The following is a 10,000-nucleotide window of genomic DNA, read 5'->3' as shown; positions in this document are numbered from 1 at the left end:
TACGCCTATGGTGGTGTGGACTCGTATAGCGGCGAGCCTGTCAGCAGCGGTGCGATCGACTCGCGGCGCGGATTCTCACCGGTCTGCGTCGATCGCGTTCCACCGCCGGCTCGCCGAGCCGACCACCCCGCACGCACACGTGCACACGTTCCAGCAAGTTTGCAGGGAGCGCGCGCGCGCGCGCGCGCCGGCGGCACTGTTCCGCTCTGTGGCGACGCGATGCACCGTCGTGCGCTCTCGATTTGTTGTCTTTTCGTCGAAAATGTTGCGCGGGCGCTTTCGCTCTCATCGCCTTTTTTTTGTATAATCATATATCTTTGTTATGTGTGATGTATTTCGACAACACACAAACACGTTAATGATCCTTCCGCAGGTTCCCCTACGGAAACCTTGTTACGACTTTTACTTCCTCTAAATGATCAAGTTTGGTCAACTTCCCAGCAACGCCGACGGCCGTGAAGCCACCGCGTGTCGGTCCGAAGACCTCACTAAATCATTCAATCGGTAGTAGCGACGGGCGGTGTGTACAAAGGGCAGGGACGTAATCAACGCGAGCTTATGACTCGCGCTTACTAGGAATTCCTCGTTTATGGGGGATAATTGCAAACCCCAATCCCCAGCACGAAGGAGTTTCAACGGGTTGCCCGGGCCTCTAGGCCAGGGAGAACATGCTGATTCCTTCAGTGTAGCGCGCGTGCGGCCCAGGACATCTAAGGGCATCACAGACCTGTTATTGCTCAATCTCGTGCGGCTCGAAGACGCCGGTCCCTCTAAGAAGAATTTTAATACGTCGCCAGTGAGTTGCGCGACCGAAATCGCGCACACCTAAATGACGACGCCTATTTAGCAGGCTAGAGTCTCGTTCGTTACCGGAATTAACCAGACAAATCGCTCCACCAACTAAGAACGGCCATGCACCACCACCCACCGAATCAAGAAAGAGCTGTTAATCTGTCAATCCTTCCGGTGTCCGGGCCTGGTGAGATTTCCCGTGTTGAGTCAAATTAAGCCGCAGGCTCCACTCCTGGTGGTGCCCTTCCGTCAATTCCTTTAAGTTTCAGCTTTGCAACCATACTCCCCCCGGAGTCCAAAATCTTTGGTTTCCCGGAAGCTGCCCGCCGAGCCATTGTATTAACGTCGGCGGATCGCTAGACGACATATTTACGGTTAGAACTAGGGCGGTATCTAATCGCCTTCGAACCTCTAACTTTCGTTCTTGATTGATGAAAACACCTTTGGCAAATGCTTTCGCTGATGTTCGTCTTGCGACGATCCAAGAATTTCACCTCTAACGTCGCAATACGAATGCCCCCAGTTATCCCTATTAATCATTACCTCGGAGTTCTGAAAACCAACAAAATAGAACCGAGATCATATTCTATTATTCCATGCACGAAATATTCAAGCGGCATTTTGAGCCCGCTTTGAGCACTCTAATTTGTTCAAAGTAAAATTGTCGGCCCATCTCGACACTCACCGAAGAGAACCGCGATAGGATTTTGATATTGAACCGGCGTTTTACCGCCGGCTCACCGACGATATGCTCCGCAGACGTGTCAGTATCACCGCGGATGCGGTGCACCGACAGCGCGGCGCACAAATGCAACTACGAGCTTTTTAACCGCAACAATTTTAGTATACGCTATTGGAGCTGGAATTACCGCGGCTGCTGGCACCAGACTTGCCCTCCAATTGTTCCTCGTTAAAATATTTAAAGTGTACTCATTCCGATTACGAGGCCTCGAAAGAGTCCCGTATCGTTATTTTTCGTCACTACCTCCCCGTGCCGGGAGTGGGTAATTTGCGCGCCTGCTGCCTTCCTTGGATGTGGTAGCCGTTTCTCAGGCTCCCTCTCCGGAATCGAACCCTGATTCCCCGTTACCCGTGACAACCATGGTAGTCGCAGAAACTACCATCGAAAGTTGATAAGGCAGACATTTGAAAGATGCGTCGCCGGTACTTGACCATGCGATCGGCAAAAGTTATCCAGATTCATCAAAATTAACGACTTCGGACGCGAAGCCCTCCGTCGATTGGTTTTGATCTAATAAAAGCACTCATCCCATCACTGGTCAGAGTTCTGATTGCATGTATTAGCTCTAGAATTACCACAGTTATCCAAGTAACTGAGTAAGATCTAAGGAACCAAAACTGATATATTGAGCCATTCGCGGTATCGCCTTAATACGGCTTGCACTGAGACATGCATGGCTTAATCTTTGAGACAAGCATATAACTACTGGCAGGATCAACCAGGGAGCTAACAATAACAACATCGCTAACTCTCGCGTTGTTTTATTTATTTTGTTAAACGTCGAACGCGGGCGTCGAGAGACGCGTCGCGATGACTTTTAAAAAATAAAATTATAATAAATTTTGAACTTTGAAAGCTTACGCGACGAGCGATAACACACAAACAAACAAACAAACAAACGAATGAATGAATGAATGCATGTCGGTTCGCGCGCAAACTATCGCCGCTCCGATATTACACACGACGCGCGCGCCGCACAACGCACGCGCAGACGCCGTCGTCGGTTAGAACGAAGACGAAAGCGGTGGCGGTGTGTGCCGGTGCTCGGTCGCAGTACTGAACGTTCTCTGACGAGATCTTTGATGCGTGCGCAGCGACAACGGTCGCAAAACGCACACAACACACTCTCATAATCTCTCGTTTAACATGAGCGTGAACATGTTGTGTATACAAATCAACGCTCGGTGTTGGAGAGATCGTGGCCAATTTTAAAGGAACGTGTCGCCCCGCAAAGGGTGGCCGCGCACACTGGTATTAGAACGGTCGCTGAACAAACATCGATATAACAATGTATCAAAGTTGATATACGAACAACGCAAATCGTGCGGCGTTGATGCCCGTAATGGGGAGAGACGCGAGACACTCTACGCAAAACTGTGACTACTAATCACAAGAAGAGCGAGAGAGCCCCACAACAAACCCCCACAACAAACATAACCAACCGCACGCGCGCGCCCGTCGACCGACACTGTACAACACCACAATATTATGTGTGGTATGGGTGTGTTGTGTGTATTTATGCGTTATAGTAACACACGAATACTACTACAAAACCTCCGTGGAGGGTCGACTACGCTCATACGTTTGGCTCGTCGACACCTCACATATGTACAGAGCGACGGTCGCGACACTCGGGACGTGCCGACTGACAGACGGACGGCCGGGTGGAATGGTGAATGAGAGTTGATGGGGAGTGAACACCGTGACCAAGAGCACCAGCACCACCACCACCACCACCACCACCACCACCACCACCACCACCGCCACGACCACCGCCACGACCACGACCACCACCACGACCACCACCACGACCACCACCACCACGACCACCACCACCACGACCACCACCACGACCACCACCACCACCACCACCGCATCCACCACCACCACCACCGCATCCACCACCACCACCGCCGCCGGCGCCGCCGCCGCCGCCACCACCACCACGACCACCACCACCACCGCCACCAATACCACCGCCACCACCACCACGACCACCACCACCACCAATACCACCACCACCACCACCACCACCACCACCACCACCACCACCACCACCACCACCACCACCACCGTTTCTGATTTTATAAAAATCGATGGCGATTTAAAGATTTTTCCATACAAACTTTCAACCCCTTATTTGCACCCTTAGGGGGTGAATTGTAGAAAACCATGAAACACATGTTCATTTAAATATTTTTAAGAGTCTATCTAAATTAAACATTTTATAATAATCGGTGGCGTTTTAAAGATTTTTCCATACAAACTTTCAACCCCTTATTTGCAGCCTTAGGGGAAGAATTCTAGAAAACCATGAAACACGTGTTCAATTGAATACTTTTAAAAATCAAAATTTCTAACTATAGAATGATTAAATAAAAAGTACACTGCGTAAGGAGCTACGCACAATTTCCGTAATGAATATAATTATTTTGAAGTGTTTTTATTTAAACGGTTAGTAGTTCCCTTAATATTCTTACGGACTGTCTTTTATGCCTTCTTATAAAGTTCGTTGACCGTTGTTCAATTTTTATAAAATTTGAAATTCAGACTCTTAAAAGTATTTAATTGAACACATGTTTCATAGTTTTCTAGAATTCTTCCCTTAAGGGTGCAAAAATAAGGGGTTGAAAGTTGTTTGTATGGAAAAATGTTTAAAACGCCACCGATTATTATAAAATTTTAAATTTAGACAGTCGTCTTAAAAATATTTCATTAAACATATGTTTAATAGTTTATTAGAATTCATCCCTAAATAATTTACCGCGGTACCTGCGTGCGCTGTTACCTCAGTGTCAGTGAGGTAACAGCGCAAGTCCTTTTATATATATATATATATATATATATATATATATATATATATATATAGAATATATGTAGAATATAGAAGATAGACAGATTAGTGAATGTAAGTTTGTATACGCTAATAATAAATGAAAGAATTACTTCGGCGGCATCGGCATCGGCATCGGTCGGGGATCGTTCGTGTAATGAAAAGTAAAAATTGAACAAACTTTGGATGTCAAGTTGAATCTTTGTCTTACCCGACGGCGACGGCGGGGCGGTGTTCGTGTATTGTTCGCGCGCGATACGAGAGCCGCGCCGCGCCGACGGAGGTTCTCGGGGAGGACGCTCGCGGTCGCATCGAACGAGGGTCGTTCGTGTAATGAAAAGTGAAAATGACAAACTGTAGATGTTAAGTTGAAGCTCGCTCGCATCGAACGGGGGTCGTTCGTGTAATGAATAGTCCAATAATTTTCCCCACCGCCCTAGCCTCGGTCGGCCCCGCGCTCTACTCGCACGCAGTTCGTATACTTTACACTTGTTGTGTGTGTTGTTTAAGTGTTTAACTGAACATACGAGCGGAAGCGGAGCCGCGGCTCGGCGCGGCGCAGCCCACGTAGTTGTTCGTGGTTATAACGCACACTGCCGACGCGATCGTGAGCGTACACTCGTCGTCCACTCGTCCACAGTGAGTGGGTGGAACGCGCGCGCCGCTCCTCGATACGCTCGACGTCGTCCGCCTTCGTTCGTCTCTACAGTTTCGCGGTCGCAGCGGTCGCAGAGCGACTCGCCGCCAGCGCGCGACACGAGACGACGCGACGGGTGGTGACACGTCCTCGGACGAATCACCTGGCGTAGGGCTGAGTCTCAACAGATCGCAGCACGACGCTGCTCTACCGAGCACAACACCCCGCCAGGAACGTAAGTCGTCTACAGACTATTCCGAGCCCCGACATCGAACTGAGTCATATCAGAAACTTCGGCGCCGTGGTGCACGTGTTAAGACCGCTCGCACCGATCGCCGCGTTCCAAATAGGGCTTCGACGTCGCACCTTACGAGTAAAGCGCGACTAGTAAAGTCACATTGTTTGGAGCCTCCCGACTCTCGGGGCTCCACAGTGAGCGTATCCTTGCCGGATTCGGCTAGGCTGGCTTCGGCCTTAGAGGCGTTCAGGCATAATCCCGCGGATGGTAGCTTCGCACCACCGGCCGCTCGGCCGAGTGCATGAACCAAATGTCCGAAACTGCGGTTCCTCTCGTACTGAGCAGTATTACTATCGCAACGACGAGCCATCAGTAGGGTAAAACTAACCTGTCTCACGACGGTCTAAACCCAGCTCACGTTCCCTTTTGATGGGTGAACAATCCAACGCTTGGCGAATTTTGCTTCGCAATGATAGGAAGAGCCGACATCGAAGGATCAAAAAGCAACGTCGCTATGAACGCTTGGCCGCCACAAGCCAGTTATCCCTGTGGTAACTTTTCTGGCACCTCTTGCTAAAAACTCTTTATACTAAAGGATCGATAGGCCGTGCTTTCGCAGTCCCTATGCGTACTGAACATCTGGATCAAGCCAGCTTTTGCCCTTTTGCTCCACGCGAGGTTTCTGTCCTCGCTGAGCTGGCCTTAGGACACCTGCGTTATTCTTTGACAGATGTACCGCCCCAGTCAAACTCCCCGCCTGGCAGTGTCCTCGAACCGGATCACGCGGGAGTTGTATGGCGACGAGCGTTGCCGCCACGCCGCCACTCTGCACGCTTGGAACGAAACACCGTACGCCCGTCGATTGTTATCGACCGCGCACCGCTTCCGCCCAACCGAGTAAGTAATGAAACAATGAAAGTAGTGGTTTTTCAGCGACGACCGCGAACGATCTCCCACTTATGCTACACCTCTCATGTCTCCTTACAATGCCAGACTAGAGTCAAGCTCAACAGGGTCTTCTTTCCCCGCTGATTCTCCCAAGCCCGTTCCCTTGGCTGTGGTTTCGCTAGATAGTAGATAGGGACAACCCACCAACCACCCATGGTCCTACCCGCCCTTTGGGCATACGGACCGAAACATTGGAGTCCGCACGGTACTTGCGTAAAAGCTCTTTCCCAGTGCGGATTCTTGACTCCTACAAATTTCTATATCCTGTCCCTTTATTGTCAACTCTCCCCTTTCTGGGGCTTGACGACACACAGCCATCCCTTCGCGTCCGAGCAGACTTGGATCAAGTTTCCTGTTCCTTCCTCTTGCGGTGCCATTTATGCGCAAAAGCTCGCAATCGCCTGAATCCTTCCGCGCTTGCCACCAGGTCGCCGTGGTAGACTGGGCCAGACTCAACTCTTGACCAGTTAGTCAGCATCTCGTGGCGCTCCTCCGCGTATAAACTGCAATCCCACAGTACGTGGTCCCGAGTTTCCGCCTCATGCCCGCAGAAACACTCGGCAGACTCGCAAAGCCGCATCTTATGAAGGCGGAACCTAAAACAACCATGACCAGTCAAAATCTGCGACACAACGTAGTCCGGTTCGATCCACACGTAGGACATCCTATCAGCGATCCGAGGGAAGAAAGCATACAGCTCCCTCCCGTCCGCGCTTGAGCTCCACCTGTCCTGCCACTGAGTAAAGATCTCCCTGGTAATTAAATCTTTCCGCGAGTTGCGCTCCTTACCTGTGTCCAATCCCGGACATTCCTGCGCGACTCGTCCTGCGCGAACGACCTCCAGATCAGCAGGGAGAGTTGCCGCTAGCACAGGTAACGCTGCGGTACTGACAGATCTGTAAGCCTTCGTGAGCAATACCAGGGCCGGGCGCTGTGTACGGAGCAAGGCGCTCCGCACTGCATAATGTGACGAGCGTCGCCACCATACGGCCGCAGCGTAGGTAAGTGTGGCCACATAGGTACCTACGTACAGGATCCTAAGGGCTCTGTACCTGACTCCCCAGGTCGATGCCGATATTCTCGACACCTTCCCGAAGCACTTCACAGCCCTGAGGCCGGCAAAATTCGCATGCTGCACATAGGAGCTAGCCTCGTCTATGCACACCCCTAGCAACCTGGCATGATTCACGTGCGTCACCGAGGCACCGTCCAGTCTAATCGTAGGAGGTCTCTTGAATTTGCCTTTCATGGTTAAAGTCTGCGATTTCTCAGCAGAAAACTTAAGACGGTTCCGTTTTCCCCATTCCGATACCGCGCTGAGCGTCACTAAAGCTTTATGCTCAATAGCCGCCCGACTCGGCGCCTCAATAACGATCGTGACATCGTCTGCATAAGCCACCGTCCTGACCCCTACGGGCATAGGTAGCCGCAGGATGTCATCGAGCAGGAGATTCCATAGAGTTGGACCAAGGACAGATCCTTGTGGGCATCCCATGGTCGAGCGTTTCCACACCACCTGGTCTCCCACAAATAACCCGACACGCCGCCCACTGAAGTAGCTCACCAAAATCTTATAGATATTCGGCGAGATACCCCCCTGTTTGGCTTTCGTCAGGATCATGGGCCACCAGGCATTGTCAAAGGCCCCGGATATATCTAGTAGTATCAGCTGGACATAATTCTGCTCGGTACTCGCAACTCGGTCAAGTACTGCATGCAATGCTGTGACCGTAGACTTTCCACGAGCAAAACCATGCTGCGAAGAAGAAATGTTTCCCTGCAGGCTAGGAGCGCAAGCTATAATTAGGCGTTCTAATATCTTTCCCAGGATAGGCAGAAGAGTAATCGGCCTATACGCCTTTGGATCCGAGAGCGGTCGATCGTTTCCCTTTGGCAGGACCAGGAGCTTCCCCTCTTTCCAAACATCTGGAAATATGCCTTCGTCCAAACACGCAGAGTACATTAGGAGCATCTCTGCTCCACTGGCTCTCCATGCATGCTTGATGATCTTTGCAGTGATTCCGTCCAGACCGGGCGCAGTATTTGGCAGATCCTTAATGATTTGCTCAAGACACTTACGACTTGGCAATTCTGAGTTCTTCCCTCCGGGAGAGCATGCTGCAGCTATTCTTACCGCTCTGTGATACGAAGTGTCGTGACGGGGGTCGTCATCCGGACACAGCGTCGACAGCAGACCCGTCATTGTTGCCTCAGCTGTGGTGGTGTTGACTTCCTCCAGTAAGCGAATACCATGCATGACGTTGGAGGGAGGACGTATCCTGCCCGAACAGACACGGTACGCCAACCCCCACGGATCGTCGTTGCCGGTTTCCGCTATTCCACGAGAGTAAGCTATCTCAGCATTTCTCATCGCTTCCTTGTACTGGATTCTGGCACGACGCAGGGAGTCATGCAGCTCCGGTTCGCGGCTGCTCTTCCTCTTGCGTGACTGCTGCCAATCCCGACGCGCTTTCCCGACTGAGCGGCGCATCCTATCCAGCTCTGGGTTCCACCATTCATATCCGCGGTTGCCAGTTTCCTGCCGGGTGCCCAGGCACTCTTGAGCCGTTCGAGTAAGGATACGACTGTAATCCTCACATATGCTAGCTGCTGGTTTCCGTGTCGATAGTTGGCCCATTCTACAATGCAGCACACCCCGAAAGCGCTCCCAGTTAACACCATGATCGCGAAATCGCATGTGCTGTTCGCCACAGTGCACCGAGTCTGGCGCTCCAGTTCCGTTGACCACAAAAGTTATAAGCTGGTGATCGCTGACACTTGCTCCTTCGTGTACCCGCCACTGTGACACATAGACTCCTCTGCTTGTTAGCGTCAAGTCAACGTTAGAGTAGCCGTTTGCTCCTGAGAATGTTGGAGGCTGACCTTCCACGTTCTGTATCGCAAGATCTCTTCCAAGTATGAAACTTTCCATCTGCGTCTTCCTGTACTCCGTATCCGGTCCTCTTCCCACATATTGTCTGGTTTCGCAGTGCCACAATGGTGAATGAGCGTTGCTGTCCATGCCCACTAACACTCTCTGTCCCGTCAGCTTGTCCAGTACATGGGTCAGATGCTGTAGGTGTACCGCAATGTCGTGTGAGTATTGACAGTACATAGATATGACGTAAATACTCAGACCTTGGTGGCAAACATGAGCTACTGCACAATGGTCGTTGCTGAGATGATCAAGAAAAGTAACTGCCAATCGCTGGTTGTTCACCATAATTCCTGCCTTGGAGGTGGGTCCGTGCTGAAGAGTCCTGGTCTGGCAATATTGCTCCTGGACTAGTACAAGATCCAACTCCAGTGTCCTGCATATTATGGGTAACTCCTGTGTAGCCGTTGCTGATCCTTGCAAGTTCAGCTGCCCAACGCTTATAATGGACGGCTTATCCATAGTGTGTCATTTCAACGCTCCTTTTCTCCGCGAACATCCTCGCTGGGCAATCCTTAGATGCTGTCTTGTGCGATTCACTACCTTTCTTCCCGAACCGCTTGCATGTTGCACAGCATGTGAAGGCCGACTTGCATGCCTCCGTCTTGTGCCCAGTATTTCCGCAGCGTCCGCAAACTACCTCCTTCGACCTGCAGAACTTTTCAGGGTGCCCATATTGCTGGCATTTGTTGCAGCACGTAACCATTATGTAGTCCAGTAGATAGGGACAGCGGGAATCTCGTTAATCCATTCATGCGCGTCACTAATTAGATGACGAGGCATTTGGCTACCTTAAGAGAGTCATAGTTACTCCCGCCGTTTACCCGCGCTTGCTTGAATTTCTTCACGTTGACATTCAGAGCACTGGGCAGAAA

At 51.0% G+C, this 10,000-nt stretch overlaps 1 non-coding gene and 1 pseudogene across 1 annotated transcript; both read right to left on the bottom strand.

Annotated features, from left to right (window-relative positions):
- Nucleotides 1–356: 356 nt before the first annotated feature.
- Nucleotides 357–2,259, bottom strand: LOC146531788 (small subunit ribosomal RNA). Its single transcript, XR_014878826.1, has one exon. It is a non-coding gene; the product is annotated as a small subunit ribosomal RNA (ribosomal RNA).
- Nucleotides 2,260–5,158: 2,899 nt separating this feature from the next.
- The window catches only part of LOC146531787 (large subunit ribosomal RNA), a 7,553-nt pseudogene continuing 2,711 nt past the window's right edge, over nt 5,159–10,000 (bottom strand).

Source organism: Heliconius melpomene, chromosome 15 (assembly GCF_056956725.1).
Source record: "Heliconius melpomene rosina isolate 202511_hmr_F chromosome 15, ASM5695672v1, whole genome shotgun sequence".
Taxonomy (NCBI): domain Eukaryota; kingdom Metazoa; phylum Arthropoda; class Insecta; order Lepidoptera; family Nymphalidae; genus Heliconius; species Heliconius melpomene.
This window is presented reverse-complemented; position numbering and strand designations above follow the sequence as displayed.